Source organism: Fukomys damarensis, unplaced genomic scaffold, assembly GCF_012274545.1.
Source record: "Fukomys damarensis isolate Sample0158 unplaced genomic scaffold, DMR_v1.0_HiC HiC_scaffold_16, whole genome shotgun sequence".
Classification (NCBI taxonomy): domain Eukaryota; kingdom Metazoa; phylum Chordata; class Mammalia; order Rodentia; family Bathyergidae; genus Fukomys; species Fukomys damarensis.
The window spans coordinates 48,470,284-48,484,012 of record NW_022900928.1 but is presented as its reverse complement, the minus strand read 5'-3'; positions in this window follow the sequence as shown (position 1 = coordinate 48,484,012).

Here is a 13,729-nt window from a genome sequence, read left to right as displayed (position 1 = left end):
AGGGAAGAGAGTGTGATTAGAAATGGAGATAGCAAGTAGAAATGACAATGAATTTTATTTTTGAGATCTGATCCTATCAAACATTACACTGAATGTTAACTGTATACAAACTCAAATGAAATTGAAGATATTTTGAAATTTGGTAAGAATATCTTAATTTTTGTTTCACACAAGATATACAATTTAAATAAAATATAAATTAAAATGACTTGGATAGAAAAAAACTTGCAACAGTAAACTATAAAGATGTGAGTCGTTATATTAACACTAGGTAAAATGGACATGAAATTAAAGATTATTTCTAGGGATAAATAGAATAATTCCAAAATGTTGAAAAGGTTCTATCCTTACGAAAACAACAATTACAATGTAAGTTCTTAAAAATAATCAAAATTTAAAATGAAAGAAGAAAATTGTCCAAATTGAAGAAAGAAACGGATAATTCTATGAGTATAATAAGAAATTTTAATCCATCAGTTCACCACATGATAGTAAAGTGAGAAAAAAATTCAATAAAGTTATTGAGACTATCAATGGCACTAATGTGCACATTAACTTCTTTTATATATCAAAATACTGCTCTTAATAATTGCAGAGGAAATGTTTAAAAAGTAAGATAGGCCATTTTTCAGGCATGAAATACATTTTAATTATTTTTGACACATTGAAATCACCTACAACATAGTCCCAGAAATTAATAATACATCAGTAATATAAAATTATCCAGTAAAACCACAAATATTTGGAAATTAATCAATATCTCATGAGGTGAGGTGATCTGATTAACATCGCAGAAATATTTAGTTGTGAAGTGATATTAAGAAAGATATTATAATAGTCCAGGTAGAAGAATATGTGGTGTTAATATTAGTGGAGGCACTTGGAGGGGAGGGGAGAATAGCCATGAAAAGTATTTCACATATAAAAACTCCAGCTTTACTTATGACATGGAGTTGATTGTAACAATGCGGGAAATCTGAAGAACAAACCTGAGATCTAATTTGCATCATTCATTGATAGTGATGGGATATTCTGAGAGATTTAAGAATGAAAACATGGTTTCATATGGCAAATCACTGGTTCAGTTTTTGACCCTCAATTTAGGATACCTTTAAGACTGCTGAATTAAACAAATGTTTTATTGCATATATGTGTCATAACACATATGTATGTTTTGTTTACTTAACACATATATAACAGTATATTCACTTAAACATGCACATATATGTGTGTGTAATGTTATACTTATGCATATATATGTGTGTGTGCATATATATGCATAAGTATAATATATATAATATATGTATATAGTACCACCTGGGAAGTTTTTTTTGTTTTTTTTGTTTTTTGCATAGGAGGAAATGGATTTCCTCTCTTTGGGAGGTAGAGAAGGAATAAGAATTGTTCGTAAAATGTGCTTCTCATTCTCTGCACAATGTGTTCTACTCACAATAGCTTTTCTCCTTTAATCAAGAGCAACATAATCTCATTTCTTTGAAACCTATGCACATGCTATTTTCCTCTTCTGAAACAATCTCCTCTATTCTCCGTTAGGCTAATGCATAGTCTTACTTTAATTTAAATATCACATTGACAAATATTCCCTGGTCCTTAGTTGTAAATCAGTTCATAGTTTCAGTCTATTTTTGTAATTTCATTAAACATGGACTTGTATAAATATTCATATGTCTGAAAATGTCAAATATAAATATACTTTAAATACCTATATATAATAAATGAATGTTTCTCTTATCTCTAGTAAATTTCACAAATGTAATTTAGCATTTTGACTTTAAAAATTTTAACAGTGTAAAGAACTGCGCTATAGATTTGACATTCTATTAGGGCCAAAAATGTGTTATTTAAAGGTAAATGTTTCTTCTTATATGTGTCCTTAATTATTTCACTGTAAGTAATTTCACTGTAAGTTAAAATATTAGGGAAATAATTGTTAGGAACTACAGAAATCTTCCAAGTTCCCTTACACATGGAATTGACTGATACTTTGAAAGCTGGTGTTTTGCTCCTTTAAAGGAAATTAAAGTTGAGGAGTGTTATTTGAAACAGTTTCTGTAACTACTTTTAGGAAATTTAATGCAATGATTTGTGTATTATTCTTTTTAATATATTTCTTTACACTTTCTGAATTATATATTTGTAATCAATTGGCTGTCTCAAAACTATAAACAAAATAGCTAAATAAAATATACCTCCAGTTGTATTACTAGATCATTATTTGTTTTCCCGCCGGGCATGGTGGCACACACCTGTAATCCCAGCACTGAGGAGGCTGAGGTAGGAGGATCGCTGTGAGTTTAAGACCAGCAGCTATATAGTGAGTTCCAGGGCAATCTCAACTACATAGTGAGACCCTGTCTCAAAAAAATTTTTTTTTTGTTTCCTTAACCACTTATCAATACCAATATATTTCCATGGGTGCGTGCCATGTTTAATTTTGTCATTTTCAATTGGCTGATAAATGCTCAGCTAGCTGGTAAGGTATGTGCAGTTTTCATTGGAAGACATTATAATTTGACTAGATTGTCTGACTAAAGAAAATTATCATACCACAGTAAGTGATGTCCTACTCCTTCAGTTTTTTGTTTGTTTGTTTTGTATCGGGAATCGAACTTCCAGTCCTAGTGCTTGCGAAGCAGGTGGCGGAACCACTGAGCTAAATCTCCGGATCTCCTTCAGATTTTGAAGTGAAGAAAACTGTGAAAGAGGTCAAACTTGCTTTATGTTTGAAATTAAATTTCAGTCTACTCCTGATCTTATACACGAATGCTTCTGATTCTCAGACCTGCAGACCCAGACTAGATTCTACCGTGGAAGTTCGACACTCGCCATCTTGCAAGTAACAAATTATAGGCTATTTTTACCTTCATACTCATGAGAGATGTAGACAATTTCTACAATGAATTTATTTCTCTCCCTCTCTCTATAAAGCTATTTCTACATTAATAATAGATATATGTATCACGTATATACAGAGCTATGTTTTATTGCTTTTCTCTGTGTAGACACACACACTCACAGAGCCCTATTGGGACTGTTTTTCAGGAGAAATCTGAATAATACAGGGCATATATATGCCGTTCCACGTACACACACACACACACACACACACACACACACACATGTATAAAGTATATGTGCTGCCAAAGTGAGAACTACTTGCCCACATCTATAAAAAAAAAAACAAGATTTTGATTCACAAGTTCTAAATATGCTCTATGTAGAAAATTCCTAAAGAAATTTGATTTTAACTTAAGTATTTGCCAGATATTTAAAAAGGTCAAAGTACTGCAAAATAGTACACCACAAAGACACAAGGTAACCAGAAACAAAGCCATTACGTTTGCTCTTATATTTCTACCTAACAAGAATCAAATAAACTCCTACAAAGAAAACGTACTTTACAAAACAAACCAAACCAAAAACAAAACTACTAGTGCCTCACACTATAGCCGCATAAACAGTGAAGTGGTAGCTACGTTTCAGTGAAGAGATTTATTTATTCATCCTTTTCATACAAAATGACTAAATGTTAGAAATTATGTACTTACGACAAATGCAAATACACTGGTAAAATACAAAATGTATTTTAATCTGGAAACCCCCAGACATTTTCTACTGCTTGGCTATGCCTCCTTTTAATAGGATTCATTTTATCCTTGGTGATACAAGGCTGTTTCAGCAAGAGGGGCTCACTTATCAGGCAAATTAAATTTCTACTCAATTTCCTTACAATAACTCAAAAGCATGAGCATCTGTGCCCTGGGATTCAAGGAGAACTTATTAAAATGAAAAAAAAATTATCTATATACCCAATACAGTTGATGAATACAAAAATATTAAAAATATTTTAGGGCTCATTTCAGCTCCAATATACTTAATAACATGAAGGAAGTACATATTGAATTTTTTTTACTCAGAAAAATGAAAATTCTTTAAATTATTTTAACTTTTATTTTCTCTGCTGATGATTACTCCAGCAAGCTAAATTACAGAGACTTGTGCTGTTTGCTTATTTTTACATGAAAAGAACCATATAAAATAATTGAATCAATTATTGAGTACAAAGGAAAGCAAGCATGGGATTCTTTTTTATAGCTATTAGACCTAAAGAATTACTGGAGTATATAATTAGCCACCAGTGATATAGTAGGCCTATATAGATCTAGAATTAGTTACATTATCATAGAGAATACAGATAAAAAAATTCTGCTATCAAGATATACATATTTTCCTTAGGATGGCAGCTATAGGAAATATTAAACAAAAATCTCTTGAGTTATTGAGGTCTACATAGATATAAATTGTCTACTTATGTCAAGTTAACCATAGTATACATGTTTTCCCCGAGTCCTTAAGAGTTATCTTTACTTTAAATTTAATTTGAAAATTTGCTGAAAACAGAAGTGTTTTGTGTTTGTTCTTCTTCCTTGTTTCTGGATAGTATTGTTTAGATAAAATACAGAGGTACCCACATTTCAGATTATTCAAATTCTAATCCTAAAATTAGTATGTCATAGGAAGAATAATTGCAGAGGTCTTCAAGTGCAGGATTTTCTAATTTTTTTATCCTGATAACATACAGGATCTCCTAATTACCACATTATACATGGATTTGTATTCTGAAAATGTTTCTTAAAATGTTTATCTTACTTGGATAGTATAGCTAAGCAATAACAAGTTTATTTTACTTAAAATGGCAGCTTCAGTTCCCAACTACGTTCCAAGGGAGCAAAGCACCTGAAGGTTATAGGTCAAGGGTGACAAGCTTGGTTCAGATACTACATTCCATTCCCTGAACATCAACTGTTCATGGATCTTCGTGACCAGATGTTTCTTCATTGGTCACTGCTTTTATGAACATTTCCATAGGCTTTAATTTCATGGAGGGAGGGAGGGAGGGAGAGAGAGAGAGAGAGAGACAGAGAGACAGAGAGACAGAGAGGGGTGTGCATGTGCTTCTGTGTGTGTGTACTCATCAGCGGCACTGGGAAGAAACAGAAGCCCTCATACTATCATGCTAACATCCTTCTACTTCTTTATCAGCAATAGTTTTTCCAAGACAGAAGAAAAATATCTGAATATTTATGGTGTATGGAAAGTTAAACACTTTGTCACTGAGTCATATTCCCTGTTTTTGACTCTTATTGGTTTATGGGCTCATAAATTCAAACAGCCATATTTTTTAAATCTAAGCCTTGATTAGCCATTGTGCTGAAAAGGTGTATGGCCCATTTCCCCCATTTCTCTATGAATTGACCATTTTTTTTTCTGGAACTGGGGATCTAACACTGGACCTTGTGCTTGCCAGACAGGCATGGGGCCACTGAGCTACATCCCCAACCCCAACCTAACTTTTTTTTTTAATTCAGTGGCTCTGTTTCATATATTTCAGACCGTTTATTGCCAAGTATGTTAGAAAATACTTTTCTTTTTCAGGATGTATGAAGTAGATAGAGCTGTCTGTTCATAAAATGTATAGTAATTACTGCAGAAGACCACAGCAAAATTTGATTTATGACTAATCAAGAAAATGTGTATTGTAAACAGTGCATGTTTTAGGACGAATATTTTATTGCTAGCTTCACTTTGTTTTTTACTTCAATTGATCAGTGGCTAATTACATGAATCACACAGACATGGGAAACACATTCACACAATTAAAATTTTTAACATTGTCATCTGGAAAGTTGTACTAGCCTAAAAAATTCACTCATATTTTGTAACAAAGTTATTTTTCTCCGTGTAGTAGTATTTTTTTCTTTTCAATTTTGTTAGTACATATTTTCAATTCATGCGGTTTACAGTCATCTTAGAAATGGTTCCATGCACATGTCACAGTTGCTTTTTTCTCCATTCCTCTTCTCTGGTGCTCCCCTTTCCTGGGGTTTCCCTATCCCCTTTTTCATGCTTGTTGATATTATTTTCTTATGTTATGACATATAGTGTTTAAATCAATTGGGGTTATTAGGGTAATGTGCATGGACTATCTTTATTCTTATTTCCCTTCTCCTCATCACTTATCCTAGTTCCCTTGGATCATTTCCTTGCTAGAGATCTATTTCCTTGTCCCTTTCTATCAGTCCTATATCACTTTATGAGTTTGTACTTTGTCTCACTCAGATGAGAGATATCATACAGTATTTAAGCCAACATGTCTGATTATTTCACTCAACATAACATTTTCCAGGTACATCCATTTTCCTACAAATGTCCTAAATTTGTCATTCTTTGTACCTCAGTAGTATTCCATTATATATATATATTTCAGTTCTTTGAGAAATATCCATACTGATTTTCATGATGGTTGTATTAGATTACATTCCCACTAACAATGAAAGAGTTTCTTTTTTCAAAATGCCAGCAATTATTATTATTTAACTTCCTAATGATTGAACAGGCATTTTATATTATAGTGGAAAATGGGTCCTTAAAGGAAAACTGATCCAACAAAATGGAATAAAAATTTATTAGAACTTGCACTGCACAATTAATATGAAAAATTAAAACAAACAGAGAGTCCTGAGTAGAGTTAATCATCTATATTGCTCATTTCTGGGGTCTGTAATATATTTAAAGAAGAACAACATAAACCCTCAAGAAAACATAATCTTCACTAGTGTTTAAATTCAAATCAACCCTTTCTGAATTCATTTAGATTGAGTGTGTAACTAAGATATATTGAAAGTAATATTCACTTTGACCATTTAATTTTTTATGCTATAGTTTTCCAGATAAGGAGATGGCTTAGCTTAATTTACTATACTATATTTACCCTAGAATTTTGATGTCCACTGAAGTTGTTTATTTGAGTGTCCAGAATAACCTGAAGTAATAATTTATCAGAGATGAAAAGTGTGAATATATGTAGTACAGAAGAGTAAAATTAATATATTATAGATTCATTCTATTGCTCTTGATTCTCTGTTAAGTACTATGCTAGCACAATACACCTCATAGTAAAAATAAAGATTATGAGTTTATAAGTAAATATATTGATAGGTAAATATATTAATAGAAATAAATGTATTGATAGGTAATAAGTAAAACTAAGATGGATAATGTAGAAGAACATAGTGATCTTATACTGATGGTAAAAGGCGAATTCTCAATGAAAGCATGGCTTTACATGCAGTGTTCTAAATGAAGGAAGCTGTTGAGGTATTGAAAAAGACTTCGTCAAGAAAGGAGCTAAAGGTGTAGGGAAGGTGGGATGGGTAGGGGAAGAGTAAAAAGGGAAGAAAAGACTTCGTCAAGAAAGGAGCTAAAGGTGTAGGGAAGGTGGGATGGGTAGGGGAAGAGTAAAAAGGGAAAAGAAAAGAATGTGAGAGAATGAAAAGATGAAAATAAAGTGTTTGTAGATGGGGAGGGGAAGGGGGTGAATGGATGGGTAGGGGAAGAGTAAAAAGGGAAAAGAAAAGAATGTGAGAGAATGAAAAGATGAAAATAAAGTGTTTGTAGATGGGGAGGGGAGGAGGGGGTGAAGGGAGGGCAGAGGTAAGGGGAAAAAATGAGAATTAAGACTTGTCATGTAGAGGTACAAGATCCCAACAATGAATGTAACTATACTGTATCCCTAAAATGTACCAACAAACTCAATTAAAGCTGAAAAAAAAAAGAAACAGATCATATTATTAGTCTATTCCTGTTTAATACAAACAACCTCTGTGAATTAAAACAATAAGTATGTGTTTATTTTATGTTTGTGGGTTTGTGAGTGATTCTTTTGGATAATAATATCTAGTAGACTGAATTAAGTATATCTTTTATTTGTTAAACAGGTGACCAATTGAGAATAGCTAGGGTTGGAAAGAATTAGTTTTTTGCTATGTATTTTCTCATCATTTAGCAAGCTAGCTCATGACTGAGGTCAGACGTGAGGGGATCAATTTCTTTTGAAGCCTAGATTCTAAAATGTCCCCCCATCATTTTGTTACAGATTTTTTAACCTAAGATCACTTTTGATAGCAAAATCAACCCAAGTCAAAAAGATTAAAGACAGAAACTACTTTTTGATGGAATAATTTGCAGAGTACTGAGGTCATTCTGACTGGAATATAGTACTCTGTTTGAATGAGAAAATATGTGGACATGCTCAAAAGTGAGATCAAAGGATTTAAATCTCTAATAAGTACTTTGAATTCCAATACAAGTGTTACCAAAAAGCACTGAAGATTGAGAAAAGTGATTAATCTGGTTTGATTTACATTTTTTATTTTATATTTTTAAAATATTGCTCTCTCCCTCATTAGAAAAATTACAAAATAGAAAAGAGGCAGTGAAATCAATTAGGAAGAAGTTACCCAGTCCAAGGAAGGGATTAACAAAGATTGACAGAACTAGATGATGCAAGGAATATGCATTTTAGGGGATAGTTTGTATAGGTGGATTCAGGGATGTACATTAGAGAGGGAAAAATGAGTCAGGAAATACTACTTTCAAGTATGCATGTGTGCTCTTTGTTTCTCTTTAAACCACTTTGATCACTAGCTTCAATTATAACATACTTCCTTTTTATTTACATTTTGCTTTGATTTTGTTTTCTTATTGTTATTTCACTAGTTAGTGTGTTTCCCACACTTTGCTAAGTGTTCTCAGCCAGTCACCACTTAAAACGATGTTTCCCTAACATGTCCTAGATTATTTCTCTTTTATTCCTCATCTCTTTGTGTAGGTTTCTATATTCATTTTTTATCTCTTTTATGCTGATGATAGTCCTGACATCTTCTGTCAGGCAAAGAGTATAAGTGTCTAGGGTCTATTTCATAACTCCATTTCTCTGTCTGAAATGTCCATCAAATTTAACATAACTTAAGCACTAGAAATTGTGAAAACCTTGTAATGTTCACTTTTCAAGTCATAGCTTAACCGTTACTTCTCCAAAGAACCCTTCTCTGTTATTCTTTCTTCTTTCATACCAGAATGAGTGACTCGTCCTATTGGAAATTCCCACATATCCCAATTTTTACAATGCTTACCACAAAATTCATAACTTACTTGTGAAGTAGAGCTTTCCTGGTAAGACTAGAATATCTAAAGATCAGCACTACTGCAATTTCAATAAAAAGTACTAATATGAAGTTATGAGAATTAAATAACTATGATGGCAAAGCATATTAGAAAGAATTCTTTTTTTATTTCGCCAATCTATCATCCAAAAGCAGCATACACTTTACATTTAAGGCTTTACAAAGGCTCCCATGCCATAAAAGGCTCTTTCAGTTTCCCTTTTATTAAAAAGTAGATTATTATTATATGGTCAGAGAGCATTAATTTGATAATACTTGTCAATGACAACTTTGAATGTATAAATGAGTTAAATAAATGGATTGCAGAGCTTTTGAAAAATAGGCAAAGCAAAAATACTTAACATTAATTATGTCATTTTTCCTAATACTTTGAGTAACTAATTGTAAATGTTTCATATGAAAAACGAAATGTTAAAATTAAAAAATTTTAAATAAGTAACATAAGGGAGCTATTTCTAGGTATGTGGTATATTATAACTAAGATAATATAAAATGGCTGTTATATCAGAAAAAATATACTCTTAAAAGCATCAGTGAGCTATGGAAACCATGAAGAATTAAGGAACTAAATTAAAAAAAAGAGCTCTTCTGACATGAGTTTTTCATTACGAGCAACATTTCCCTAAGGGAATCATCTATTGTACTCACAAAATGAAGAGAAGATTGGGTTTAGAAAGAGGAAAGAGAAATCATTACTATGACGCATTTCCCCACTGAATTTGTGCTGTGTTTGGATGATTGACAATAAGCAAGTGTGCCAAATAAAAAGGTCTATAGAAAAAGTAAAATATCCTGCAGGATAATGGTGCAGCAAAAATGGGAAAAATATATGTAGTATCTATTTTTGTATTGAAATTTAAGAAGATATAAAAATGAATGTGGCAGTGTCTTAAATATTTTTGAAGCAATTAAAATCATGTTCAGGAAAAAATAAAGTAAATTTAAACTATATAAAGCATTAAAAAAATTCTTACCTTTGTTGCCCAGAAATGTTTTCACTATTCTAAGTCTCTTCTGGTTCTAAATAAAATTTAGGCTTCTTTTCTTTAATTTTGTGAGGTATGCTACTGGTATTTCTCATTTCATTAAATTTGTATATCAATTTTGGGAGTATGGCTATTTTCACTATATTCTTTCTTCCTACCCAAGAGCAAAGTATATTTTTCTATTTTCTGATATCTTCTATCTTCTTTTTCAGAGTAGGGTAGTTTTCGATGTAAAGATCTTTTGCTTTCTTTGCTAGAGTGATTCCTAAGTATTAGTTTTTTTATGCTACTATGAAAAGTATGGTTTTTCTAATTTCTCTCTCTCTCAGTGAGTTTGTTATTTGCTTATGGGAATACTATTGATTTTGAGTGTTGTTTTTGTATCTAGCTATGTGACTGAATTTGGTTATTAACTCTAGAAGTGTTCGGTGGGATTTTTGAGTTCTTGTATATTGGGTATCATGTCATCTGAAGATAATGATAATTTAACTGCCGATTTCCTATTGTTATTCCTTTATATATTTCTTTTATCTAAATGTTCTGGCTAATGTTTCTAGAATTATATTGAATAGAATTGGTGATAGCAGATATTCTTGTTTTGTTCATGATCTTAGAGTAAAAGTTTTCAGTTTTTGATCATTTAGTAAGATGTTGGCTGTTGGTTTTTCATAGATGGCTTTTCTAAGATTGAGATAAAGACCATCTATTCTAATTTTCTGTAGAGTTTTTTTTTTTTTATCCTAAATGGGTGTTGGATTTTGTCAACTCCTTTTTTCTGTGTCTAATGAGATAATTTTTGTTCTTAGTTCTATTGGTATGGAGTATTAAATTTATTGATTTGAATATATTGTAGAATTCATCAGGACCTGGGATTTTCTTTGTTGGTAAGTTTTAATAACATCTTCAATTCTATTGACATTTGGTTTTTTAGAATTTTAATAACGTTTTGATTTAGCTTTGGTATATGTCCAGGAATCTGTCCATTTTGTCTATGTTTTTCATTTTACTTGAGTACAAATACTCAAAATAGGTATTGATAATCTGGATTTCAGCAGGTTTTGTTGTGATTTCAACTTATTCATTTCTAATAGTAAGGATTTACACTTTTTCGTTTGCTTTTGTTAACAATGTTGCCTAGGATTTTGTCTATTTTATTTAATCTTTCAAAGAATGAACTCAAATTAATTGATTCTTTGTATTGGTTTCTTAGTCTCAATTGCATTAATTTTTTTTCTAATCTTTCTAATTTTCCCCCTCCTATGAACCTTGGGCTTGACTAGTTCTTCTTTTTCTAGAAACTTGAGTTTCAACTTAGGTTTTTGTTCAGGCTTACTCTATTTTCCTGATGTTGGAATTCACTTCTATAAATTTCCCTGATAGCACTGCTTTTCTTGAGTCCTATAAGTTCTGATATGTCACACTGGCATTATCATTTAATTGTAAAAACTAATTCCTTTAAATTTATCTATGACCCATTGGTTAATTTCCATGTGTTCGTGTAATTTTGGGGTTTCTTTTGCCATTGATTTCCAATTTCATCATACTACAGTCTGGTAATATGTATGGAGTAATTTAATATATTTGAATTTACTTAAGCATGTTCTATGAGCTAGTACGTGATATATTTTGGGGAATGTCCCATGCACAGCTGAGAAGAATAGGTATTCAGGTCCTGTGGTGTGGAATACTGCATAGACATTTGTTCACAAATTTGCTTCAGTTGTAATATTTCTCTGTTGACTTTTTCGTCTAGTTTATTTATTTGTGATAATTTGGTACTGAGGTCCTCCATTACAAATGTGTTAATGCTTTTTGATTTTTCATGTCTGTTAATACGTATTTTGTATATTTGAATATGCTGGTGTTTAGTGCCTGTATATTTTGAATGTTATCTTTTCCTCTTGGAGGTTTCCCTTAACAAGCATGAAGTGATCATCTGTGTTTCTCTTGATCTGTCATGGCTTGAAGTTCACTTTGTTTGCAAACAGAATACCTTCCCCTGCTTTTTTCTAGGTTCCTATTGCATGCAGTATTATTTTCTGTCCTTTGACTTTTACTCTATAGATTTATTTTGAGTTAAATGAGTCTCTTGAACATAGAATATTGTCGTATCTCATTTCTTGAACCATTCTGCTTGTTTGTTTCTTTTGATTGGTGAATTGCAACGATTTACGTTGATGATTATAACTGATATGTATTGATTTATCATTGTCATATTATTTCCTTGTTGTTTATTCCCTGTTTTTCTTCTTTGTTAACTGTTTGCCTTGTCTGGTAGATTCTTTTTATTCATGGAATTCTAGTTTTACTTATCTTTCTAGAATATACTGCAGAACATATTAGAGTGCTAATTTGGTGGTCATTAATTTCTTCAGTTGTTCTTTGCCAAGGAAGTATCTTATTCTCTATTGATTTTGAAAGATAATTACATGTGGTACATCAATCTTGGTTGGCGGTTGTTTTCTCTTACGACTTCAAAAATCTTTACTCCAAGCTGTTCTTCACTTAAATTTAAGGGTTCGTATGGGGAAGTCTGCTGTAATTCTGATGAGCTTTCCTTTATCAGTGATTTATTTCTTTTCTCTAGCAGCTTTTGATATTCTTTTCTTGTGATGAATTTCTGGAATCTTGACTATTATGTTCCTTTGTGTAGATTTATTTTGGTAATGGCAAGTTGTAGTATGTGTGTGTTTTTTTCCTACCTAGATACCTCTCTTATTTGTATGTTAAATTAATTTTCTATGCTTAGGAAGTTTTTCCAGCATTACTTCTGTAAATAGATTTTTGGGGTCATTTGTGTTGTCTCCTGCATTTTCATTGATTCTAATCAGTATTTTTCTCTGCACCAGTCTTCCAGCAATTGAATTTATTTTTCTTTAAGAATATTTATTTTTGTGATTGCTATCCTCAGTCTTGTCTTTTAGATATGATATTTTTTTAAACCGGCGATCAAACTAGGGGCCTTGCATTTAAGAGACAGGCACAGTGCCACTGAGCTGAATTCCCAACCTTCAATATAATTTTTAATCTTCTGAATATATGTTTTAGTCTGTTTTATTGATTCCATTTTTTTCCTATATTGAAGAATCTTGGTTTCCACCATTTCACTAAGAGCCTCTATTTTTAAAAATCTGTCTTTAAACCGGCGATCAAACTAGGGGCCTTGCATTTAAGAGACAGGCACAGTGCCACTGAGCTGAATTCCCAACCTTCAATATAATTTTTAATCTTCTGAATATATGTTTTAGTCTGTTTTATTGATTCCATTTTTTTCCTATATTGAAGAATCTTGGTTTCCACCATTTCACTAAGAGCCTCTATTTTTAAAAATCTGTCTACTCTAGATTCACTGAGCATGTCATTCATTATGAAAATCACCTTTTTTTTTAACCTGACAGATTATCTGATTTTATCTATAACCTCATTCATTTTTTTTTTTAAACTGCTGCTTCTATCATTTTGGGAAATTCAGGTAGGTGACTTCTGATTTCCTTTATCTCATTGTCCCCTGCACTTCTCCTGTGTTAGCTGAATGTCTGGGGTTGCATTTTTTTTTCTACATCTTGTTTTTTTTTTTAATTTTAAATTATGTTCTATGATAAGTAGCTTTATCAAGAGCATTGAGTCATCCCTAAGAAATAACTATTCCTCAGAGATGTTTTCTTGATGTAGTTGGCTCTTGGCCTTTCATTGTGT